The sequence below is a fragment of the Staurois parvus genome, unplaced genomic scaffold, assembly GCF_062004578.1.
Source record: "Staurois parvus isolate SC_StPar_1 unplaced genomic scaffold, SC_StPar_1.0 ptg000208l, whole genome shotgun sequence".
NCBI lineage: Eukaryota > Metazoa > Chordata > Amphibia > Anura > Ranidae > Staurois > Staurois parvus.
Genome location: NW_028318004.1, coordinates 1,473,035 through 1,498,317, shown reverse-complemented (window position 1 = coordinate 1,498,317; position 25,283 = coordinate 1,473,035).

Genomic DNA, 25,283 nt, shown 5'->3' with positions numbered 1-25,283 from the left:
AAACTGTCTCCGGCCACTAGACCCAAAAAGAACAATCTTACTTTCATCAGTCCACAAAATGTTGCGCCATTTCTCTTTAGGCCAGTCAATGTGCTCTTTGGCAAATTGTAACCTCTTCAGCACATGTCTTTTTCCAACAGTGGGACTTTGCGGGGGCTTCTTGCAGATAGCTTGGCTTCACATAGGCGTCTTCTAATTGTAACAGTACTCACAGGGAACTTTACACCTTCTTTCATCTTCCTGGAGCTGATTGTTGGCTGAGTCCGCGCCATTTTGGCTATTCTTCTATCCATTCGAATGGTAGTTTTTCGCTTTCTTCCACGTCTTTCAGGTTTTGGTTGCCATTTTAAAGCATTTGCAATCATTTTAGCTGAGCAGCCTATCATTTTCTGCACTTCTTTATATGTTTTCCCCTCTCCAATCAACTTTTTAATCAAGGTACGCTGTTCTTCTGAACAATGTCTGAAACGACCCATTTTCCTCAGAATTTCAGAGAGAAATGCACTGTAACCAGCATGTACAACATTTGCTGCCTTCCTTCCTTAAATAAGGGCAATAATTGCCACCTGTTTTTCAAAGAATGAATGACCTCACTAATAGAACTCCACACTGCTATTATTTTGAACATGCCCCTTTCAATGAGTGATTCAATTACACAGAATCAGCAGCATGCATGTCATGACTGTTGGGTCTGTTGGATTTCTATTACTCTACTACACCTTGCTAGTAAATTATTTGCCATGTAGAAATATCATTTCTACCAAAAACAGTGATTGATCCGGTTAGTGATGTCTGACTGCTATTATTTTGAGCACAACTGTATATGTAAAGCGCTGTGTAAATTGACAGCGCTGTATACGTTCCTGCAAAAAATAAATATGGAATTGTGGGCAGAATTCTGCTGAGATTCCAAATCACAAAATGTGAATGGGGCTTAAGGCTAGGTTCACATCTATGCACATGTGGTTTTGTGGTGCATTTTCATGCTTCCTATGTTTTTTGGTAGATGGAGAAAACTGTTTGTTAAAAACAAAACTCTTTCCAAAACGCATGTAAACTTCATTGAAGTATATGAAGCCCAAAACAAATTGTTCTGCCTGTAAAAAAGTCCCGGGACCTTTCCAAAAAACACACTTCAGGAAACTGCAAAGAAGAATGGGACCCATGGGGGATAATGGTAGTTGGATTGTACAATAATGTGTTTCTGCACTTCTGCAAACGAACAACAGAAATGCACAGATGCGAACATAGCCTGACTAAAGATGCAACCTTTCACGGCTCCTTTCAATGGGCTTTAGATAAGTCACCAAAATTTAAAATCATTTCCACATTGTATTTTAAAGCTGTAAAGGCAGAAGGTTATTTACCTTCATGCATTCTAGGCAGCACCCCCCCCCAAACTCCCCTCCCCCCACTCTATACTTACCTGAGCCTGATCGGGTCTCTTCCTCCCAGGGGCGGACTGACAACTCATGGGGCCCCCGGGCAATAGGGGATCATGGGGCCCCTGTGTCCTTGCCCAAACTCAAAAAAGCCTATGAAAAAGGTACCAGGGGCATCATATGGGGCCCCCTACTGACCCCGGGCCCTCGGGCAGTGCCCGAGTTTCCAAATGGTCAGTCCGCCCCTGCTCCCTCCTCATTGGCTGGGACACAATGTAAAAATACAACACAGGCAGAGATTGCAGGAAATTATCAGCTTGCAAAATTTCTGATGGGATCAACAGGTACTTTTTTACCAGATATAACAAAATACCTTCAATGGTATATTTAAAGTACACTGTATTGCCAGACATATTGGGCCAGCCCTCCAAATCATTGGATTCAGGTGTTCCAATCACCTCCATGGCCACAGGTGTATAAAATCATCACCTAGGCTGCAGACTGCTTCTACAAACATTGGTGAAAGAATGGGTCGCTCTCAGGAGCTCAGTGACCAAAGCGTGGTCCCGTGATAGGTTGCCACCTGTGCAATAAGTCCATCCGTGACATTTCCTGGCTACTAAATATTCCACGCTCAACTGTTAGTGGGATTATAACAAAGTGGAAGCAACTGGGAACAACAGCAACTCAGCCACCAAGTGGTATGCCACGTCACATGACAGGGCGGGGTCAGCACATGCTGAAGCGCACCATTCACAGGAGTCGCCAACTGTCTGAGAAGTAAAAGCTAAAGACCTCCAAACATGGTGTGGCCTTCAGATTAGCACAACAACAGTGTGTAGAGAACTTCATGGAATGGGTTTCTATGGCCGAGCAGCTGCATCCAAGCCTTCCATCACCAAGTGCAATTCAATGCGTTGGATGCAATAGTGTAAAACACGCCGCCACTGGACTCTAGAACAGTGGAGACGTGTTCTCTGGAGTAACCAATCACGCTTCTCTGTCTGGCAATCTGATGGACGTGTCTGGGTTTGGCAGTTACCAGGAGAACAGTACTTGCTTGACTGCATTGTGTCAAATGTAAAGTTTTGGTTGCTTTTCAGAGGTTGGGCTTGGCCCCCTAGTTCCAGTGAAGGGAACTCCTAAGCCTTCAACATACCTAGACATTTTGGACAATTTCATGCTCCCAACTTTGTGGGAAGAGTTTGGGGATGGCCCCTTCCTGTTCCAACATGACTGCACACCAGTGCACAAAGCAAGGTCCATAAAGACATGGAGGAGCGGGTTTGGGGTGGAGGAATTTGACTGGCCTCAACTCGATAGAACACCTTTGGGATGAATTAGAGTGGAGACTGCGAGCCAGGCCTTCTCATCCGACATCAGTGCCTGACCTCACAAATGAGCTTCTGGAAGAATGGTCAAACCTTCCCATAGACACCCTCCTAAACCTTGTGGATGGCCTTCCCAGAAGAGTTGAAGCTGTTATAGCTGCAAAGGGCGGGGCCAACTCAATATTGAACCCTACGGACTAAGACTGGGATGCCATTAAAGTTCATGTACGTGTAAAGTCAGGCGTCCCAATACTTTTGGCAATATAGTGTGTATGTGAGCCCTCACCTTGTATAACAACCCATTCAGTATAAAACAGAAATTAAAGGTAAAACTTTTGTGCATAGATATAAAAACATTATAAATACCTATTTTCCCCCTTTTTTAAAAGTAATCACATACCCTCACATACCCTCACATACCCTCCGCTGCACAAGGAGCGCAGAGAGCTGGGGGAGGAGAAACAACAGAGCACTGATCTTTCCAGTGAATGGCTGTGGGGAAAGGGAGGGGGACATAAGGACAAGCCTGATCATTGGAGGAGAGCAGGCTGAGTTCCCAGCACAGCTAGAGAACTGACCACACTGTACTCTCCTGCCTAGTGCGGTCAGTTTTTAATAGGAAAACATAGGGACTAGAAGGAACACCAGGGATTTCACACAAGGGAAGCAATACAAAGAGAACAGGATACATTTCTCATATTTTTATACAAGTACAGCAGATATAAATCAGGAATATGAAATGTTGGGTTTAAATATTCTTTAATAGAACAAAAGGGAGCAAATAAGAGAAGTTCATTGCTCGGGTTTAGATCCACCTTAAAGGATAAGTTCACCTTTCATGACATGTTACATGATATATTCAGGGTGTAACATGTTATGAAAGCACTGGTCCCCACTCCCCGCAAACCCTCTGCTTTGACAGCTAGCAGGGGGATTCCCCCCCCCCCCGCCCGCAAGGTGTCAAATTAAGAAAAAAAAAGTGGCCATGTGGGGCTCCGCCCACCCAGCCATATCACTGCTCTGTGAATGAATGAACTACAAGTCCAGACAGTTCTTGCGGCTGTTGGCTTGTAGTTCTCAATGAATTACCGCAGCGGTGTGGAGCACTATGGTTAGTTCATTGATTCTTCCTGTCAGTATACCTTCTTCCCCTTACATCCCATATGGGCAAGCAGATATACCTACAGGTCTGCAGGAGACCTGCACGGCACCAGCTGATGCAATGGTTTACAGGCTCCTGCAAAAAATAATAAATGCACATTTATTTACCTGCAAAAAAAATGTGCATTTATTATTTTTTATCAGAAGGTGAACTTATCCTTTAATTGTAAAATTATGTCTACAACCTGCAGTTAAAAGACGGTGGCTTGCCCACAGTGCAGTAAAGGGTAATTCCAGAAAGGACCTCAAAAATTCCTACGAAGACTCTGGGATATCCTGACTATAAAATGCGGATCAAGTAGGATCTGTGGTTGGAGAGCACAGAGAGGAAGCAAAGCCGGTGGGCCAAGTAATTTGAATCTACCATTTAACACCGGGTAATAAGTGCGTCTTGATATTTTTATCCCAGCTCCTCGCAGAAATGCACTGACAGCCGTGCGGGAGGTTGTCATGTGCAGCTAAATAGACAATGTGGAAAGATTCTGATTATGGTATAATAAGCTGTGAATAAAAGCATGAGATCCAGATATACTTCTCCTTCCAATTTCAAAATGCTATTTAACATGGGTGGCTGGAGAAGCATGGACATAAGTGGGGAATAAACCAACATTAAGGGAGTGACACACAATCAAATGTGTTAAGTAGGAACTGTATTGACCTAAAATGGGTGTTCAAGAAAAGTATATGAATTATATTTCCTTCCCCCGATACAGTAAAATGAAGTTCAGCACACTCCGCACTTTCAGAATGCCTTAGGACTCCTGCACAAGAATGTACAATGCTCTGTGTTCAGATCTGTAATTTATTATATGGACCCATGCACAGTGATCTGTATTGGAAAATCTGCATTCAAGGACCTGTGCACATGTAAATATTTGTGCTAAGGTTCACCTGCGTACAGATGAATGTACTTGTCAGGGCTCTGTCCACAGCAGAGGTACACGGAGACCTGGCATTCCTGCCAGTACCTTGCATGGCCGCAGAAATGCACGCTGGTGAAAATCTATGAGCATTGGTGCGAGCCGGAACACACATGTGCACTAGCGCATAGTTAAGCACGCATTAGCTCAGTTTGGTGCCAGATGGCCTTTATAAGGAAGCCCATCACTCCCTCCAATTGCTGGTTGATCTCTGGCTCCCCAGTACCTTTGTCTGTGTTCCCTTGTTACTGTGATCTGCTGTTACCGATTTGGCTTGTTCCTGGACCTGTCTTCTCTGCCTGACTCCTGATCTGACCCTGGCTTGGCTACTAGATATTCTCACCTGCTCTCCTGATCTAACCTCGGCTTGGCTAATAGATATTCTCACCTGCTCTTCTGTGTATGACCCCGGCTATCCTATTGACTATGTCTGCTCCAATCTCTACCCGGCATATGATCTTGGCTTTGAACCGACTACTCTGTGGTCCTCTGCTACCCTGAAGGCCTGCATATCTCTCACGGGTGCCACCTGTCTGCAGACACCATCCTAGCGCATCAGCTGTGCTCCTGGGTGTACCTCTGACAAGCACTTCTACAGGCAACCCGTACTACTTTGGTCCTGACTCCTTCTGTCCCATATCAAGGGGAGTCTGGAACTTAGCCAAAAGGGAAACTCTCTCTCCATTGGCCTCTAACACCAGGTACGTGATAGTATTCTGTTGGAGCAGCCTGTGTTCTAGCTACCAAGGACACTAGGCAAGAGCTGTCTGTGTATTAGCAACCAAGGATGTCAGGTGGCAAGAGCCATCAGTGTCCTAGCAAAGAAGGATAGAAGGCAGCAGAAATCGCCTGCATCCTAGCAACCATGGATGCTACATGCCAGGAGCAACATATGCTCTAGCAACAAAGGACACTAGGTGGCCGGAGCCACTTATGCCCCAGCAACTGAAAACACCAAGTGGCAAGCTTCACCTGTGTCCTAGCAACCAAGGGCGTCAGGTGGCAAGAGCCACCTGTGTCCTAGCAAGGAAGGATAGAAGGTAGCAGAAACCGCCTGCATCCTAGCAACCATGGATGCTATGTTCCAGGAGCAACATACAGTATGCTCTAGCAATAAAGGACAAAAGGACACTAGGTGGCTGGAGCCACCTATGACCTAGCAACTAAAAACACCAAGTGGCAAGCTTCACCTGTGTCCTAGCAAGCAAGGACACAAGGCAGCATGAGCTGTCTACATCTTGGCAACCAAGGATGTTACGTGGCAGGAGCAATCTGCGTCCTAGCAACTAAGGACAGTAGGTGTCTGAAGCTGCCTATGTCATAGCAACTAAGGACACTAGGTGTCAAGTGCCACCTGTGTCCTAGCAAGCAAGAACGCAAGGCAGCATGAGCTGCCTGCATCTTGGCAACCAAGGAAGCTACGTGGCAGGAGCAACCTGCGTCCTAGGAACTAAGGCCACTATGTGTCTGAAGCTGCCTATGCCATAGCAACTAAGGACACTAGGTGGCAAGTACCACCTGTGTCCTAGCAAGCAAGGATACAAGGCAACAGGAACCACCAGCCTAGTAACCAGGGATGATATGTGGCAGGAACTAACTGCACCCTAGCAACCAAGGATGCTAGGTGGAAGGAGTCACCTGCATCCCAGAAGCCAAGAAGCTAGGTGGTAGGAGCAGCCTGTACCCTAGGAAACAAAGACACTAGGTGGAAGAGGCTACCTGCATCCCAGCAACCAAAATGCTAGACAGGAGGAGCCACTTGTATTCTAGCAACAGAGGACATGATACAGTTGGAGTCTCCTGTGTCCTTGCAACCTAGGACACTAGGCAGCTAGAGCCTATTGCATCCTAACAAGCAAGGATGCTGGGCGGCAGGGGCCTACCATTAGTATGTAGTAATCAGTGGCACAGGTGCTGTTGAGTAGAAATTGCTGAAATGGGTACATTTGTGCTGTAAACATTAGTGCAAATGTTCCATGCATACAATGTACCTACTATATTTTATGCAGGATTGATCCTAAATATAATCGTGCAACCTGTGTGCATGGGGCCTTAATGGGAATCTGTGCTGTGCCCAAGCACACCAAAGCAACAGGTTCACTTAATGCCAACCTCCCCAGCAACACATACATTTCCTTCTTTTTGCTCCCCTGCCATCCGTTCAGCTGCCAGAATGAAGCAAACCCATGTGTAAACTATAATGGGATGCAGTTATAGCTCATATGTGGCTATGGGCACCCTATGTGGCAGCACTAGTTGGGTGGATGCTATTACATGGAGTGAGTCACAAGCTCCTCCATACCCAGAAGTATCTTCGACAACTGGACAGAGCAGCAGGAGAGTCAAAGAAAAGTAAGTATTTGCTGCTGGGGATGGGGGAGTAGGAACGTAAATGTTTAAAAGCACAGACTTGTTTTGCTGCAGTTACAGTTGTGTTCAAAATGATAGCAGTCAGACATCACTAACCTGATCAATCACTGTTTTTGGTAGAAATGATATTTCTACATGGCAAATAATTTACTAGCAGGTGTAGTAGAGTAATAGAAATCCAACAGACCCAACAGTCATGACATGCATGCTGCTGATTCTGTGTAATTGAATCACTAATTGAAAGGGGCATGTTCAAAATAATAGCAGTGTGGAGTTCTATTAGAAGAAAACGAAAAACTACCATTCGAATGGATAGAAGAATAGCCAAAATGGCAAGGACTCAGCCAACAATCAGCTCCAGGAAGATGAAAGAAGGTGTAAAGTTCCCTGTGAGGACTGTTACAATTAGAAGACGTCTATGTGAAGCCAAGCTATCTGCAAGAAGCCCCCGCAAAGTCCCACTGTTGAAAAAAGACATGTGCTGAAGAGGTTACAATTTGCCAAAGAGCACATTGACTGGCCTAAAGAGAAATGGCGCAACATTTGTGGACTGATGAAAGTAAGATTGTTCTTTTTGGGTCTAGTGGCCGGAGACAGTTTGTCAGACGACCCCCAAACACTGAATTCAAGCCACAGTACACTGTGAAGACAGTGAAGCATGGTGGTGCAAGCATCATGATATGGGGATGTTTCTCATACTACGGTGTTGGGCCTATTTATCACATACCAGGGATCATGGATCAGTTTGAATACATCCGAATACTTGAAGAGGTCATGCTGCCTTATGCTGAAGAGGAAATGCCCTTGAAATGGGTGTTCCAACAAGACAACGACCCCAAACACACCAGTAAACGTGCAACATCTTGGTTCCAGACCAACAAGATGGACGTTATGGAGTGGCCAGCCCAATCCCCGGATCTTAATCCAATAGAAAACTTGTGGGGTGACATCAAAAATGCAGTTTCTGAGGCAAAACCAAGAAATATAGAAGAACTGTGGAATGTAGTCCAATCATCCTGGGCTGGAATACCTGATCACAGGGGCCAGAAGTTGGGTGACTCCATGCAACACAGATGTACAGCAGTTCTCAGAAACAGTGCGACTACAACCAAATATTCATTAAGTGATTCAAAGGAAAGCAAAATCTTCAAACATTTTTCAGTTTATATAGTGAATGTTTGAGTTTGTAAAGAAGAATACAAACACTGCTATTTTTTTGAAGTCTAATATTCACTTTTCTTTAATTTTTTTAGAGGAACAACACAAATTTGATCTCTTTTTCTTCATGTTTTGATTTGGAATAGAATGTGTCGTGTTCCCAATGCATTTGTGTGGATGGAAATAAAAGCTATTAGAAGGATTTTGAGCTTTATTCACTTTTTTCAGCACACTGCTATTATTTTGAAGACAACTGTATATAGCTGTTGAATCTGCAGACAAGATTGTTTATACTTACCTATCCCACCACCCGATTCTGGAATCTTCCCTCCCCTGAAGAGCTATGGCCACCTAAAAATCTCACTTCTGGGAGTGTTTGATGCCTACTCCATCCTCCGGCCACTAGGCCACTTCAGATCACACTGAATCAATGTGTACAGCAGAGGGTGCAAGTGCCTGACACTCCTGGAAGTGTCAGATGTGAAGGTTATTCAGGCGGACATAGCCTTCAAACAGAGCAAGGGTTCCGGAAACAGACAGCTTAGTATAAACAATCATTTGCAGCTGAAAACCTTTTACTTTATTAGTTTACCAACAACTATGTAGTGTTGAGGACTCCCTGATTGGATATATATCCTGCCCTCAGCTAATAATGGAATCTTCTACTCAGGGGCAGACTGACAACTCATGGGGCCCCCGGGCGATAGGGGATCATGGGGCCCCTGTGTCCTTGCCCAAACTCAAAAAAGCCTATGAAAAAGGTAGAAGGGGCATCTCTTGGGGCCCCCTACTGACTCTGGGCCCTCGGGCAGTGCCCGAGTTTCCAAATGGTCAGTCCGCCCCTGCTTCTATTCCTCCTACCAGTCCACCCCCCACAGTTACTACCTTTCATACCACTAGCCCTTCCCTCTTAAATTGTAAGCTCCCAGGACCAGGGCCCTCCTAACCCTCTTGTATTGAACTGTATTGTTGCTGTATCGTCTCCCGTTATATTGTAAAGTGCTGAGCAAACTGTTGCTGCTATATAAATCCTGAATAATAATAATAATTATATATAAATTGAGCAGGTTCTTTGGGTAGGTACTAACACTACATAGATAAATCTGAAGGGAATTGTAAAACGATTGCACAATCATACTATGAGTTGTATGGCCATCTGATATGTTAACAACTGTCTTATTCAAATATATGCAGCTTTTCAGACAATGCCTGAATGGGGGAAGTTACGAGTCTAGTCTTTCCAGAGAATTCACGGAGATTCATCTGTCTGTCATTCACTGTAGATTTCAGCCTGTCACAGGACATTAATCTTTGCCCTCTATCCCCCTAAATAGTTCAGGTATTGCTCATCAGTATTACTGGATGGACAAGATACTCTTAAATTTATTTTGACATAGCGCAATCTGCACAAGCAGTAAGCGTTCTTCTGATTATAATAATCTTCATTTCATGTTTCCAGATAGTTCTTCTAAATGGCAATAGAATTTCAGCCAAAGAACATTGAAATGTCCAAGTGCATTTATAGTAATATAATAATACAGTAAGATAAAAAAAGATAAAATCAAAGAAGACTATTGGTGTAAAACAAATAATATCATACATTCAATTAAATAAAAAATAAACAAATAAGTAAATGAAAAAAAAAAAAAAAAATATATATATATATATATATATATATATATATATATATACACACACACAAACACATACAGAGAGAGAGAGAAAGTGAGGGAAAAAATTATATATATGTATATATATGGTCCTCAGATAGTTTCTGCACTTTTATATATATATAATAGAGTTTAAAAGTTAAATAAAAGTGTGGAATCTTTTTGAAGAACCTATACACACATATATATATATATATATTTAAAAAAAAAATAAAAAAAAAAAAATATATATATATATATATACGAGGGGTCTTCAGATAGTTTCTGCACTTTTATATATATAATATATATAATAGAGTTTAAGAGTTAAAAAAAGTGTGGAAACTTTTTGAAGAACCTATATAGTGTGTGTATATATATATATATATATATATATATATATATATATATATATATATATAAATGTGTGTATTTTGCGCTTTACTACCAGTGCTATTAACATTACTTTATTGTATTTGGTTATTTGACATGGCAAATTTAGCTGACTCATTTTAGCACCTTGTGTCACTTATTATTAATATACAGCCTATATACTCACATTACACTGTCACCAATGTAAAATTGCTTATGTACCTTAGATTGTACGCCCCTTGAGGGTTAGGGACGGATGTGAATGTACAATATATATATGTAAAGAGCTGCGTAAATTGACAGCTCTATATAAGTATCTGTGATCAATAATCAATCAAAGTAGCCCAAACATTTATATTTATAGCTATTTGTAGCATTTTTTGTAAATTAACTATCTGACCAGAACTGCATTTTTTTTTCCTTTTTCAATAATTAAAAAGGTAATTTGTAGTATTAAAACAATCTAAAACTGATTCTATTATATTGATAATGAGCTAGAATATAAAGTTACCTGGTCAATATTTAATTTTTCAAAGTATGACTGTGGTTACTTATAGGCTATAACTGATATAATTAGAATATTATTCATTTCTAGAATTTCTAAATGCCTGAGAAAAACATTTTGTATTAACTGTAAAAGCCTAAAATATAAGTTCTAGATTTCTTCAACTAATTTAGGCTATAAAAACAGTAAATTTATTAGGTGAGGCAACGCAATCAGCAATACTTTTACTTTTTTTTTTTTTTTACTTTTACTGTGTAATGGGAACCATAAGTCAAAAGTAAAATGTTTGTCAAGTTTAACAACAAACAACCTATAAGTGGGTATCACCTATACAATTAAGATTATTAAGTTGTTAGTTGTTTTAGAAAGTAATTTATAAACTGACTGAATGTCACGTGTAAATACAAATTGATAAAGCATTGCTTGTTGTGGTTTTCCAAATATCGGCTTTGTACAAACAGATTAAGCTTGTTGTCCAGGTTGTTCCTAAATAGCCTGGGAACTAGAAATTAGCTGCCGTAACAACCCTTCCCCTTAATAGCCAACACACCCCTCCCGAATCCCAACACCTGTTGTTAAAAATACACCACACAATGGCCTTTAGCATGGATGCCAGCAGATGTGAGGATGCCCAGAGGTCTCTCAGATGTTTGTGCTCCTGGGTCACGTGGGGGCACCAGGAGGAACAAGGAAAATTATTCTGGAATTTCAAAGGTCACTTGTGGACAAAAATAGTGAAAATTGCCCACTTGTCAAGAAAAACAAAGATGTGTGGATGGTCTGAAAACTTTGGGATCTCCCCGGAAAAATAAAGATCAAGACTGCATACAACCTAGAAGATTTTCACCATACAAAAAAAATTATTATTAATATTAAACTTAAATAAATAAATATAATGAATTAAATGAATATATGAATTAAAAAAATACTGAATAAAAAAAAAAACAAAATAAAAAATCAATACCCTAAAAAGAACAACAATAATATTACTAGTTATCTTAAAACAAAAAAAAAAAAATATACATAAACAAACAAAATATAAATATAACCGTTAATAAACATAATAAGCAGAACATTATTTACGTAAAATAATTCAATGTATATTTAATAAAAAAGATGTAATTGGTTAAACATCTAAACCCTAGCTTATTGACATTTAGTTTGTTAGCGCATGTTTCATAAATATTTGCAATTTGTTTCCACATTAACCCCATTAACGCCGCACTTTAAAGTGTTACTAAACCCACAACAGTACAATCAGTCTGTATATGCAGTAAAGCATGCTTGTTATACTCACTGTGGAACCTAAGGGGTTAATCCTCTGCATTGTGTAAAAATGCTGTTTGAACCTGACTTCCTTGATCCCTTCTTCCAGTGTCCCCCTCTTATCTCCTGCTAAGACATATCATGTGGAGTAACTCTGCACATGCTCACTCAGTTTGGTGTGTATTGCTAGAGGGTTTTCTTTTTTCCTTGGAAGAGTGCATGTGATCAGCACAGGGCCAATCAGCACTGTCCAGCCAGAGGTCAGGGGTCCTGCATCCTCCTACAGCAGAATGAACACTCCTCCTACAAGCTTTAACCAGTGCTCGACTGGACACTGATAGAAGTCACAAGACTGCTATATACTGCTGATGAGAGAAGGTATTTAGCAGTTTATGTTTACTGAAAGAATTGCATTTCCATGTTGTGTGTACTGTGGGAGACCAGATATAGCGAATGCAGGGTCCTGGGACACCAGATATAGTGAATGCAGGGTCCTGGAAGGTCGGATATATTGAATGCAGGGTCTGGGGAGACCAGATATAGTGAATGCAGGGTCCGGGGTGACCAGATATAGTGAATGCAGGGTCCGGGGAGACCAGATATAGTGAATGCAGGGTCCGGGGAGACCAGATATAGTGAATGCAGGGTCTGGGGAGACCAGATATAGGGAATGCAGGGTCCGGGGAGACCGGATATAGTGAATGCAGGGTCCTGGGAGACCAGATATAGTGAATGCAGGGCCCGGGGAGAGCGGATATAGTGAATGCAGGGTCCCAGGAGACCAGATATAGTGAATGCAGGGTCCGGGGAGACCAGATATAGTGAATGCAGGGTCTGGGGAGAGTGGATATAGTGAATGCAGGGTCTGGAGAGACCAGATATAGTGAATGCAGGGTCCGGGGAGACCAGATATAGTGAATGCAGGGTCCGGGGAGAACAGATATAGTGAATGCAGGATCCTAGGTTTAGTGACACTTTAAGACCTTTTAAGGGGTCTCGGATGCTGGGAGGTAGGGTGGGATTTTAGATCTTGTGAACACTGTGATTGGCTGTCACAGCAAGTGTACAATCCAAATGCACACATTCCTGCGTTAAAAATGGCTATGTGTATAAGTGGATGCTGCAGCGACCGTTGGCTGGAACCGAACAGAATCAGAAATGGAGAATATTACCAAAACACTGAGGCTCACCAGTAGGATCACCAACGTTTCGGAGTCTCACAGGACCCCTTCATCAGGCCCATGCCTGATGAAGGGGTCCTGTGAGACTCCGAAACGTTGCCTTGCTGTAACTATGTGATCATTCATTAAAACTTTTGGACCCATATTGGTGATGCTCGGTGTGCTGGAGACATCCTCCCTGGCTGTCACAGCAGTCACATGATTGGAAAGCTCCCAATCACAAGTAGCGATCGAATGCTTTCCATCAGACACCGGTAACTGGGCCGGGAGCACGCAGGGCACTTACATTTGGGTATGTAAATATGCGGCCTCTTGATGTCAAGGGCCAACCGCCGAGAGGCTGCATATTTGAGTACTGTCAGCGCAAAGGGGTTTTATTTTTTACTTTTACCCTGGAGAGTGCAAAATCTGATGGAACTCTGCACAGCAACCAATCAGCTTCCAGGTTGTATTACGAAAGCTTAATCGAACAAGCTGAAGTTAGAAGCTGATTGGCCACCATGTACAGCTGCACCAGATTCTGAGTGCTCCAGTTTTAGTAAATCCGCCTCATTGTTTTCATCTTTTTTTCATTTTTTCTTTCTCATTTCTGATAATCTCCTGCAGCCCCATTTAGCCACTTCCTGTCTACCTGCACTTGCTCCAGCGTCCATTGCAGATCCTTGCTCTAGACTGTCTTCCTGACAGTGACAGTGCTTGGACCATAATGGTGCAATGTATGTCTCCAGGCCGCTTGTGGTTTCCTTTAGCCGTCCATGTAACAAGGTGACAAAGTATGAGCACAATTATTATTATTATACTACAGGATTTATACATTATTATACAGGATGTATATGGCACCAACAGTTGGCTCAGCGCTTTACAATATAATGGGAGACAGTACAGCAACAATACAGTTCAATACAAGAGGGCCCTGGTCCTGGGAGCTTACAATCTAAGAGCCAATTAGTAGGGAGTTATCACTCTATAATAGGGAGAGTCTAAAAAAAATCTTAATGGCGGGATCATCAGACATTTACTTAGGAATTGCAGGTTTTAAAAGAATGAAAATTTTGAATGACATCAACATTTTAGCTTAGATTACATTTTAGTAAATGGGTAAATTATTCACTTTAAGAGTCATAATATAAACTTAAAGTTATAACAAAGGATGTTTTTTTTAATTCTGAACATGTTATACTTACCAGCTCTGCGTAACGGTTTTGCACATAGTAGTCCAAATCCTCCTCTTCTCGGGTCCCCCCAACAGCACTCCTGGCCTCTCCCTCCTGCTGAGTGCCCCCAGAACAAGCCACTTGCTCTAGGGGCACTCGTGCATGCTCACTCCTAAGCTGCCTCTGTGTGTCTATACAAAACACAAAGCCCCGCCCTGCACCCTCTTGCTTCTCACTGGCTGTGATTGACCGCAGTGAGAGCCAATGGCTCCTACTGATGTGTCTCAGTCAATGAGGAGAGAGAGACCCGAGAGAGCCGAAGCTCCTGTGCACATTAGTGGATCGAGATCAGGCTCAGGTAAGTAAAGGGGGGGGGGGGGGGGGTTGTGGGTGGAGCAGCACACAGAAGGTTTTTATTTTACCTTACTACATAGAATGCATGAAGGTAAAAAAACCTTCATCCTTTACAACCACAGTAAAGACAACAAGAAAATGTTTAATTCTAATATACATGTAATTTTAATATAATAAAACTGATGAATGTAGGCAGCACAGTGGTTAAATGGTTAGCACTTCCACCTGGCAGGATCAGGGTTGTTGGTTCAAATCCCAGCCATGGCACCGCCTGCCTGTAATTTGCATGTTCTCCCTGTGCCTGTGTGGGTTTCCCCCGGGTCCTCCAGTTTCCTCCCTAACTCCAAAAACATGCTGGTAGGTTAATCGGCTCCTGTCTAAACTGGCCCCAGTATGTGTATGTATGAATGTGAGTTAGGGATCTTAGATTGTACGCCCCTTGTGGGTTAGGGACTGTAAAGCACTGCGTAAATTGATGGCGCTATATAGGTACCTGTAATAAATAAATAAAATGTAATCATTGCATTCATTCTGTGTGACCCAATTTTTTTTTTAAACATAAATATTGTTACTTCCTAATATTTTATAATAAAGCTAAGTATTAAAAAAAATCTAAAATGATGGAAATACCTAAATGGTGGATGTGGCTCATAAACAAGTCAGTCACAAAATATATTTTAGTTTAAAGAAAGCAGACAGTGTCTTAGGGGAGGAACGATCTTGTTACCTTTGGGAGCAGACATCCCAGCTCACAGATGGAGATCATCCATATGTTTGTACAACAATTACATGGTTATCCGCTTATGATTTCGCTTCACGAAAAATGAGCTTATTTATGCCTTCATGTTTTATTTCACAGGACTAAAATAACAATAATGATAACGGAAATGTTTTAATATTTAAAAAAAAAGCCTTTAAAAATATTTTTATCCTTATCTTTATTGTATAGTTTATATATCGTACGTAATTAAATGTATACATTATTTTATACATCATACCTAGTGACTGTGACTCAGCATGAGAATATCTGCAGTTTGCAACAATGTATCCATACATATTTGATTGTACACTGCTCAAAAAAATGAAAGGAACGCTTTGAAAACACATCAGATCTCAATGGGGAAAAATTTCCTGCTGGATCTCTATAATGATATTCACTGATATGGACTGGGTAATGTGTTGCCCCGTAAGGATGCCCCATCGTTTGATGGAAATGAAAATTTTCAACCTACAGAGGCCTGAATTCAAAGATACCCTGAAATCAAAGTGAAAATATGATGTAGCAGGCTAGTCAATTTGCTGAAATTTCATTGCAGCAACTCAAAATGGTCCTCAGTAGTTTGTATGGCCCCCACGTGCTTGTATGCATGCCTGACAACATCAGGGCATGCTCCTAATGAGACGGCGGATGGTGTCCTGCGGTATCTCCTCCCAGATTTCGACCATGGCATCACTGAGCTTCTGGACAGTCTGAGGTGCAACCTGGTGGCGTTGCATGGACCAAAACATGATATCCCAGAGGTGTTCTATTGGATTTAGGTCAGGTGAGCGTGGGGGCCATTCAATGGTATCAATTCCTTCATCCTCCAGGAACTGCCTGCATACTCTCCCCACATGAGGCTGGGCATTGTCGTGCAACAGGAGGAACCCAGGACCCACTGCACCAGCGTAGGGTCTGACAATGGGTCCATGGATTTCATCCCGATACCAAATAGCAGTCAGGGTGCCATTGTCTAGCCTGTAGAGGTCTGTGTGTCACTCCATGGATATGCCTCCCCAGACCATCACTGACCCACCACCAAAACAGTTCATGCTGAACGATGTTACAGGCAGCAGAACGTTCTCCACGGCTTCTCCAGACCCTTTCACGTCTGTCACATGTGCTCAGGGTGAACCTGCTCTCATCTGTTAAAAGCACAGGGTGCCAGTGGTGGACCTGCCAATTCTGGTGTTCAATTGCAAATGCCAATGGAGCTCTATGATGCCGGACAGTGGGCACAGGGCCCACCCTCATGAAGTCTGTTTCAGATTGTTTGGTCAGAGACATTCCCACCAGTAGCCTGCTGGAGGTCATTTTGTAGGGCTCTGGCAGTGCTCATCCTGTTCCTCCTTGCACAAAGGAGCAGTAACCGGTCTTCCTGATGGGTTAAGGACCTTCTACAGCCCTGTCCAGCTCTCCTAGAGTAAACGCCTGTCTCCTGGAATCTCCTCCATGCTCTTGAGACTGTGCTGGCAGACACAGCAAACCTTCTGGCAATGGCATGTTTTGATGTGCTATCCTGGAGGGGTTGGACTGCCTGTACAACCTCTGTAGGGTCCAGGTATTGCCTCATGCTACCAGTAGTGACACTGACCCTAGCCAAATGCAATTTGATGAATGTGTGTTTTTATTAGTTTTTAATAAAATTTTGTGAAATAGATTATACTCAGTGGTTTCTCTCCTCCTCTGTGTCACAGTAATGGATCAGTACTAAATGGAAAGACCACTGTAGGGACAACATCATGATGTTTGATTATCCCAAACTGCATTTATAACCTATATGATATTGATATAGATAAGGTATGTCATTAAAGGTCAGTCCCTGTCCGTAGAGGACAAGCAGTGTGATGTGCAGACTACATCACCTGGCATCTTGAGAGTACGTTTGTAAAAATTGTATGTGGATCGATTTAATAAAAGATCATTTATATAAGCATAATTTTCACTTTGGTCTGTTTTCAAAAATATATGTACTGATATAAAATATATGTGATATAAAATTATGCTTTGTAAAATATATGTAATATGATGTTGAATACTGTAAGATAACTTTTTGTTACAATCCCAAAGGGGGTTGTTTTTTGTTTTTTTTGTTACTGTTTGATATTTTGAGAATAAGATAAAGACCTAGGACCTGGAGGATACATTTTATTGCTAGGCTGGAAATACTTTTTGTTACACTGTTTATGAACTTATTTTAGAAATACAGAAACAGAATAGTGGCAGCCAGGGGCGGACCGACAACTCATGGGGCCCCCGGGCAATAGGGGATCATGGGGCCCCTGTGTCCTTGCCCAAACTCAAAAAAGCCTATGAAAAAGGTACCAGGGGCATCTCATGGGGCCCCCTACTGACCCCAGGCCCTCGGGCAGTGCCTGAGTTTCCAAATGGTCAGTCCGCCCCTGGTGGCAGCTGAGAAAAGACCAAGTGGTCCATCAAGTCAGCCCCAATTTTCTAGAAAAAAATGTTTGTACTTTTTTGTTTGAGTATAGATCTATGTTTGTCCCAGGCATGGTTGAATCCACTTATTGTTGATTGACTCTCTACCTCTGATGGAAGTCTATTCCAAGCATCAACTACTCTTTCAGTAAAATAATATTAGTTTTGAGCTTTCCTTCTACCGGTTTGAGGTCATGTCCCCATGTTCTTGATTCAGTTTCAGTTATGTCTGCCCTTTTCCATGTGTTTGGTTGGGGAACTCTGACATTTTTTTTAGTGCTTTCTTAACGCCATAAGTTGTTTGCCATTTTTTCAAAATCTGCAGCTTGCACTGAAAGAATAACTGGTGATCTTGCCATGAAGGCCCTTGCTCAGGCACTTCCTGTTATGGATTGATAGTTGTCAGGTGTTCTCCTGCGTTGTCACCTTGTTGAATGGACACCTGGTGGATCCTACAACTGTCATACCAACAAATTTAAATAGGCATTGTCCCTGATCAGGAAGCTGCTTCAAGTCAATGATGTGCAGTTGACGTTGGAGAAAATGCATGTAGGCAGGAAATGGCTGAAATGAACTGATCAGAAGCACTGAGATTCAAAAAGAATCAAATAAAGGCAAAAACTGTATTTTATAAAACAAAAAAAAAAAAAAAAAAAAGCATGGCAATTTGTAATGCTTTGGCTAAGCTAAATGTCATCAGATTAGAATTTACATCTACTTTAACCACATGTTGTCAACCAAGGCCTTATAAAGGGGGTGTTCTTGGACCCCAAAACGTGTTGGCTAGTGTTTCGATTGTACCCCTTATATATGTCTGAATAAAGTTGTATCTGGACCACCTCTTAGCAGTGGTGTGGTGTTTTTAATTGCTGTCTAATTTACAGACTCACCATCTATCATAGTCCTGGTGGTCAGGTAGGACAGAAGGTAACTGGAATATCAAAAATTGTATACTTATCACCAAAAAGTGAAGGAAAAACGGCCCAACGGGGTATTTCCTTCCACTGCAGAGAGATTTCCTTTCATTTTCTATTATTTTCAAGACAGGAAGTGAAGGGAAATTTCCCCAATTAAACTGACTGAATTAAACTGAGGCATTGATATGTTTTTCACATTTGGGTTCCAATTGTCAAAGTGACATTTTTAGGACTGCAACAATGTTATCATTCTTGGACCCTGAACTTGTGGTCCTCCAATGATCCCAGTGTAATTAAAGTGGAACTCCACCAAAAGGTGGAAGTTCCCCTTTAAGGCCTCGTCCCCCGCTCCCCGTTATGGATTGGCACCTTTGGGGAGCGGGTACCCGATTTTGACAGGTACCCACACCCACTTCCACAGCGATAGCCTACAGGATCAGAAGTGAAAATTTTCCTCTCCCTCCCCATAGTCTTCTGGGACACGTGACAGGTCCCAGAAGACTTTGAGACCATTCACAAGGCACAGCACTACTCGTGCATGCACCACGGGCACCCGGCTGTGAAGCCGCAAGCTATCACAGCTGGGTGCCCACATTTAAGATGCTGGCACCGGGGAGAGAGGATGGCCGGTGAAACCAGCTGCAGTGAGCGCTCCGCTGGATCAAGTGTTTTTTTAAAAGTCATCAGCTTTTCTTCAGCTCTTCTTTTGGTTTAATCTAGCTTTTCCCCTTTCTTAAGTGTATGATCTCTCTAAACCAGGGGCGGACTGACCATTCGAGCAATCGGGCACTGCCCGAGGGCCCGGGATCAGTAGGGGGCCCCATGAGATGCCCCTGGTACCTTTCATTGGCTTTTTCATAGGCTTTTTTGGGTGTGGGCGAGGACACAGGGGCCCCATGATCCCCTATTGCCCGGGGGCCCCATGAGTTGTCAGTCCGCCCCTGCTCTACACCATACCCTGTATGAGGCACACTAATAATGTATGGCTCCATGGCGAGCAACAGGCAATATAGTAGGGGTGTCCAGGAGGAGGACCTGTTGCATGCCATCAGAGAACCATGCGGGGCGTAACGAGAACAAAGTAGTCTTTCTTTGGGCACAGCAGCGAAGTATCTAGTTTGCATTAAATAGTGAAGCGCTCCCAAATTATCTAAAACAATTCCCTCTGTGTGTAACTAAATTACCAACTGAACTTAAAATGATCAATATTGTACGGTGATAAAAAACTTAAATTACATAAACACCTCTCATATACAGTTGCAAGAAAAAGTATGTGAACCCCTTGGGATTACGTGGAGTTTTGCATGAATTGGGCATAAAATGTGCTCTGAACGTCATCTAAGTCACAACAATAGAAGAACACAGTCTGCTGAACATAATACTACACAAACAATAGATGTTGCCATGGTTTAATTGCACATAACATGTAAACATTCACAGTGCAGGGAGGAAAAAGTATGTGAACCTTTGGACTTAATAACTGGTTGACCCTCCTTTGGCAGCAATAACCTCAACCAAACGTTTCCTGTAGTTGCAGATCAGACCTGCACAACGATCTGGAGTAATTTTGGACCACTCCTCTTCACAAAACTGTTTCAGTGTAGCAATATTCTTGGGATGTCTGGTGTGAATCGCTCTCTTAAGGTCATGCCACAGCATTTCAGTCGGGTTGAGGTCAGGACTCTGACTGGGCCACTCCAGAAGGCGTATTCTGTGCTGTTGCAGCCATTGTTTTGTTGAATTACTTGTATGCTTTGGGTCATTGTCCTGTTGCATCACCCATCCTCTGCGGAGCTTCAGTTGGCGGACAGATGGTCGTACGTTTTCCTGCAAAATGTCTTGATAAACTCTGGAATTCATTTTCCCATCAATGGCAACAATCCGTCCAGGCCCTGAGGCAGCAAAGCAGCCACAAACCATGATGCTCCCTTCGCCATGTTTTACAATGGGGATGAGGTTTTGATGTTGGTGTGCTGAGCCTTTTTTTCTCCACACATAGTGTTGTGTGTTCTTCCCAAACAACTCAATCTTGGTTTCATCTGTCCACAGTATATTTTGCCAGTAGTGCTGTGGAACATCCAGGTGCTCTTTTGCAAACTTCAAACGTGCTGCAATATTCTTTTTGGACAGCAATGGCTTCCTCCGTGGTGTCCTCCCATGTACTCCATTCTTGTTTAATGTTTTCCTTATTGTAGATGTGTCAAGAAAAATGTTAGCATGTGCCAGAGATTTCTGTAGGTCTTTAGCTGACACTCTGGGATTCTTCTTTACCTCATGCAGCATTCTGCGCTGTGCTCTTGCAGTCATTTTTACAGGACGACCACGCCTAGGGATAGTAGCAACAGTGCTAAACTTTCTCCATTTGTAGACAGTCTGTATTACCGTGGACACATGAACATCAAGGCTTTTGAAGATACTTTTGTAACCCTTTCCAGCTTCATGCAAGTCAACAACTCTTGATCTTAGGTCTTCTGAGAGCTCTTTTCTGCGAGGCATGGTTCACATCAGACAGTGCTTCTTGAAACCAGTAAACCCAAAACAGGTGTGTGTTTTTTAAGGGCAGGACAGCTGTCAGCAACACATCCAATATCATCACACTGATTGGAGTCAAGGTTGGCTCACTCCTGGCTCCAATTAGCTCTGGGAGAAGTCATTAAGCGAGGGCCTCACATACTTTTTCCTCCCTGCACTGTGAATGTTTACATGTTATGTGCAATTAAACCATGGCAACATCTAATGTTTGTGTAGTATTATGTTCAGCACACTGTGTTCTTCTATTGTTGTGACTTAGATGACGTTCAGAGCACATTTTATGCCCAATTCATGCAAAACTCCTCGTAATCCCAAGGGGTTCACATACTTTTTCTTGCAACTGTATATCAATTAATCTTGCCTTTAAAAAATCTGTGATAAAAAATCATAAAATCAGTGATACATCACTTAACATAATAATACTAATATCATAATAAATAACATAATAAATTGTGACAAATCGTGATGAATGTGAAGAACCTATAAATCAAAAAACAGTGATTCTGTAACAAATAATACATATATCCTGTGATAAACCTATAGCAAAATGAAATTGAATTGCTACTTGATACTGTGATAAACAAATGAACTCAGTGTCCAAAGTAAACTCAAAAAGTCCATGCAAAATTTGTGAAAAACACTCTGTGATCTCCACTTCTAGTGCTCAAAAGGAATCCTCCAAAGGCAGAAATGCCTGCTCACCTCCCCTCCTTGACCCACACAGGGCCACCAGGCAAAAACTCCCCTCAAAGGCAATCCTTTCCTCCAAATAGCTCAGCAGGGGACCTCTGGACTTCCACTCCTCCTCCACTCACCTCGTCATATAGGACACAAACAAAAAGCTTCCCATAGTATAATACCGTTTATTTAGGAGTAATTCGGCATAACAAACTTATTCCCACTCACATGTAGTCTTTGAATACAGCGCTTTCCACCTCACATCATGGGTGTATTCTCATTCACATACAGGGAGGGAAACAAATATGGCCGCTACGTCCGGACAAACGTTCCCACGTGACCGGAAGTGACGTAATCTCGAACTGGGAATGGCGTTCCGACGCGTTGCGTCACGTGCGTCGTGACTTCATCAGGGTACCGCCCCCCAGAGCCATGATTCCTTTATATAATGGATAGTCAACCCACTAACCTTAATCAGAGGGCGGGCTCCCGGCGGCCATTTTACCGGAGTCCCCACTGCTAACCTCATCTATAGAAGACATCCCATCCAAGCACTCAATCTGCGCTATGAATAGGTGCCATCGCTTCCATCATATAGATATCAAAAACGAATGTAATACTCCCCTTAAAAACATAGAACATACAACTGTTTATTAATATTATATTAAAACCCACATAATACCCCTCTTTATTATTAATCTCATTAGTATTAGTAGCAGAGAAAATAATTATAAATAAGACCTAGCAATAATATATATATATATAAATGTGAATACAGATCCTCCAATCTAATATAAACCGCATCTCCAAAAAAGTTATATATATGTATATATCATACACATATACCCATAGGAATATATATATATATAAATATAAAAAATATTTTAAAATTATTAGAATTCAAGTATTAAAATATTAAATTATTAAAAATTGGCACAAAGCCCTAAATGGCTTACTCTACATTATTCTCAAAAAAACTAAAAAACTAAAAGAATCTATTTTTTGGAACTCATGTCCTAGAATTACATGGATATGTGGTTAATTGGGTCATACAACGCCTCGCCCAATCACACCATATACCTATATTAGAAAAAACCATACCCAAAATTGATTGCTAATAAGTCATGTGAATAAACCCATGATCCGAGTTTACAAATTACATAACATATATCATAAATCAATCTCTATACTATAACTAGAATATATTAAAACAATTATATATATAAAAATGCACAATCCAAGAAATAAATTAAAAGTCACTAATAAAACAATTTAGATCAAATTCCACATTTAATCCATAAGGTGCCTGCGTACGCATAATGTAGATCCAACGGGACTCAGCTTGACTCAAAGATTTAACCTTACTCCCCCCTCTCCAATGTTTTGTATATTTCTGAATCCCCCAAAATTTCAAACCTGACGGATCCTTACTATGCTGTTTCAGGAAGTGTTTGGACACACTGTGTTTTGGGAAACCATTTTTTATGTTCTGAACATGTTCCCTAATACGTTTCCAGAGTGGTCTCTTCGTCCTTCCGATATACTGCAAACCGCAATCACATTCCAACCCATAGACAACTCCTTCCGTCCGGCACGAAATAAAATCCTTGATCCTAAATTCAGTGCCGTCATTATTAGATTTAAATACTTTTCGTTTACTATTTTTCCCTTTAGTTTCCCTACAGGCATAACACTGCTTACATGGGAAAAAACCAGATTGGTCAAGAAACGTGACCTTCTTTTTTCCATCAGGTGGGTCCAGCACACTTTTTGCCAGCTTCATTTTTAATGTTGGCGCTTTCCTATAAACAAATTTAGGACCATTACCTAACACTTGATTCAACAGGGGATCAGATTTTAAAATTGGCCAGTATTTCCTGAAAATCTTCTCTATTTTCTTATAATGGACATTATAGTCCAACACTATGGCCATATGTCCATCAAAACTATCGACTTTCTTTTTATCTACTATCAATGACTCTCTCTCTAGTTTTTCAACCTCCTTAATACTTTTTTCAAGTGCTTGTTGTGAATATCCTTTAGCCATAAATTTATTTCCAATCATTTTAGCTTGTTTAACGTATTCTTCTTGATTTGAGCAGTTCCTTTTCAGTCTCACCAATTGGCCCTTTGGTATATTATATAGCCATGGGGGGAAATGACAACTGTCTATTGGTATATAACCATTCCTGTCTACCTCTTTGAAGTACGTTTTTGTGATAATTTTACCTCCTTCATTTCTAATATTAAGATCTAAAAAATTGACTTCATGACTATCATATGTCCAAGAAAAATGTATATTCCTATTATTAGAATTCATTCTATTCAGGAATTCCAATAATGACTCACTGCTGCCTTTCCATATGATGATCACATCATCAATATATCTGGAGTATAACAAAAGTTCCTCGGGGGTCTGTTTATAAATTGCCTCTTCCTCCCAGTGGGCCATATATAAATTGGCCACACTGGGAGCGAATTTAGCCCCCATTGCAACTCCTTTCACTTGTTGGAAAAACATCTTATCATGCCAAAAATAATTATGTTGGAGGCCAAATTCTAAACACTTCACAATGTACTTCCTTTGGGGCCACCCAATATTGGTATATTCTCTTAGCCCCCATGTTACTGCCTCTACTGCCCCATCGTGATCAATAATTGTGTACAGAGATGTCACATCAGCACTTGCCAATAGAATTTCCGAGCTCAGCTCCATTTTATCTAATTGTTGAATTAAATGCTTGGTGTCTCGTAGATAAGCTTTGGTCTTTTGAACTGCTGGTTGTAGGTAAAAATCTACATATTGGCCTAATCTAGCCAAGACCGATTGTACCCCATTCACTATCGGTCTACCAGGAGGTTCGCTCAAATTCTTATGTATTTTAGGTATTGTATAAATTATGGGTATTCTACAAACCTCTGGTAATAGGTATTTTGCCTCCTTTTTATTCAAAAAGTCCTTTTTCTCTCCTTCTTGTACAAGCTTAGCTAAAACTTTTTTATAAGACAGTGTTGGATCTCTAGGGATGACTTTATACGTGGTGGTATCTGATAATTGTTTATTTAAATCTTGCAGATAATATTCTTTGGACAGAATTACAATACCACCTCCTTTGTCAGCAGGTCTTATTACAATATTATCTCTTTTAGAGAG